The sequence below is a fragment of the Penaeus vannamei genome, chromosome 37, assembly GCF_042767895.1.
Source record: "Penaeus vannamei isolate JL-2024 chromosome 37, ASM4276789v1, whole genome shotgun sequence".
NCBI classification, from domain to species: Eukaryota; Metazoa; Arthropoda; class Malacostraca; order Decapoda; family Penaeidae; genus Penaeus; species Penaeus vannamei.
The window spans coordinates 25,183,209-25,185,708 of record NC_091585.1 but is presented as its reverse complement, the minus strand read 5'-3'; positions in this window follow the sequence as shown (position 1 = coordinate 25,185,708).

Genomic DNA, 2,500 nt, shown 5'->3' with positions numbered 1-2,500 from the left:
ATTAATAATAACCATGGTAATAATTACAACGGAAACAACATCACAAAAAACATCTTTGTACCGCAATAAACAGCACAACTATGAACTATGAACAACGCTAACTGAACCGCCACTTCACAACCTATGGAGTGAAATTCCTGGGCCACCCACAGGCAATATTCTCCCCTACACCTCCTCCTTGACCCAGTGACTTGACCTCGTCCCCCATCCTCCTATGTCGTGACCTCTCTTTTTCTCTTTCTCGTTTTCTCTCTTTCGGTTTCTGTTTCTCTATTACCCCATTTCTCTCAAGAGCAGCCCACCCACAGTCAATTAACCTACACCTCCTCCTTGACCCAATGACTTGACCTCTTCCCCCATCTTCCTATGCCGTGACCTCTCTTTTTCTCTTTCTCGTTTTCTCTCATTGTTTCTCTCTTACCCTCTTTCTCGATTTCATTCTTTCTCTCTTTCTCTCACGAGCAGCCCACCCAAAGCCACTGCTCTCCCCTACACCTCCTCCTTGACCCGGTGACTTGACCTCTTCCCCCATCCTCCTATGCCGTGACCTCTCTTTTCCTCTTTCTCGTTTTCTCTCTTTCGGTTTCTGTTTCTCTCTTACCCTCTTTCTCGATTTCAATTCTTTTTCTCTTTCTCTCACGAGCAGCCCACCCACAGGCAATATTCTCCCCTACACCTCCTCCTTGACCCAGTGACTTGACCTCTTCCCCCTTCCTCCTATGTCGTGACCTCTCTTTTTCTCTTTCTCGTTTTCTCTCTTTCTGTTTCTGTTTCTCTCTTACCCTCTTTCTCTATTTCACTCTCTCACGAGCAGCGCACCCACAGTCAATACTCTAACCTGCACCTCCTCCTTGACCCAGTGACTTGACCTCTTCCCCCATCCTCTTATGCCGTGACCTCTCTTTTTCTCTTTCTCGTTTTCTCTCTTTCGGTTTCTGTTTCTCTCTTACCCTCTTTCTCGATTTCATTCTTTCTCTCTTTCTCTCACGAGCAGCCCACCCAAAGCCACTGTTCTCCCCTAGACCTCCTCCTTGACCCAGTGATTTGACCTCTTCCCCCATCCTCTTATGTCGTGACCTCTCTTTTTCTCTTTCTCGTTTTCTCTCTTTCGGTTTCTGTTTCTCTCTTACCCTCTTTCTCGATTTCATTCTTTTTCTTTCTCTCACGAGCAGCCCACCCAAAGCCACTGCTCTCCCCTACACCTCCTCCTTGACCCAGTGACTTGACCTCTTCTCCCTTCCTCCTATGTCGTGACCTCTCTTTTTCTCTCTTTCTGTTTCTGTTTCTCTCTTACTCTCTTTCTCGATTTCATTCTTTCTCTCTTTCTGTTTGTTTCTCTCTTACCCTCTTTCTCGATTTCATTCTTTCTCTCTTTCTCTCACGAGCAGCCCACCCACAGTTAATACTCTAACCTACACCTCCTCCTTGACCCTGTGACTTGACCTCTCCCCCCATCCTCCTATGCCGTGACCTCCCCCTCGAGCCCTAACTACAGACGGGTACTTTAAGGTGGAACTACCTCAGCCTCCCCCCCCCCCGTGTGGTTAGCTCACTGATTCGGAATTCACTTGTTTCGAAACCGTATTTCTGATTAATTTCTGATTCGTTCCCTTATCTTCTCCTTTCTTCTCTTATAAGGTTTTAGATCATTCGTTCCCTTGGTTATTCCTTGTACTCCTGGGGCCGGATTCTCATACGCGTTAAGGCGCCGTATCTCCTTAAGGCGCCTTAAGTTACGAGCGATCTTACGGGCCCATACATAGAGCAAGGGACCCGCCATATTGGTGCGAGTTAAGGCGCCTTAGGTTAAGGCAGGGGGAAAGCGGGAGATAGAGAGAGAGAGAGAGGGGGAGAGAGAGAGAGAGAGAGAGAGAGAGAGAGAGAGAGAGTGTGTGTGTAAGAGAGAGAGAGATAGATAGAAATAGAGATAGATAGATAGAGAGAGATAGAGAGAGATGGCTAATTAGTCAGCAGGATATCAGTGACCAAATTGCCTTGGCCGCTGTATGCTCTCGCTCTCAAGTGCTTTTAGTTATTACAATTATTTCATTGATTATCTGCATGACAGTTAAGGCCTCCAGCGCACCCTAACTTTAGGATCCCAGACCCGAGCGCCAAGAACGACCTACCTTTTACTATCACATGTAGATGTCGCATGTCAACTACCTTTTGAAAGATGTATGTTATGTTACTTAGGTCTTGTCTGCGCGCCTCTGTCTGTAAGTTTGTAGTGTGCATAGAAGGCGGTGATATCTGTGTGTGTGTGTGTGTGTGTGTGTGTGTATGTATGGATATGTTTGGTGTATTTGCGTGTATTTATACTTTATGTGCACGTGTTTTCGTGTATCCACTAGCATGCGTATTCCTCTCTCTCTCTCTCTCTCTCTCTTTCTCTCTCTCTCTCTCTCTCTGTGCTTGTGTGTGTGTGGTCGTATACATGTTTACACAGGTATAATCATGCGTGCACAGTTGGTGTTTATTTGCTTTCAATAGACGTGTA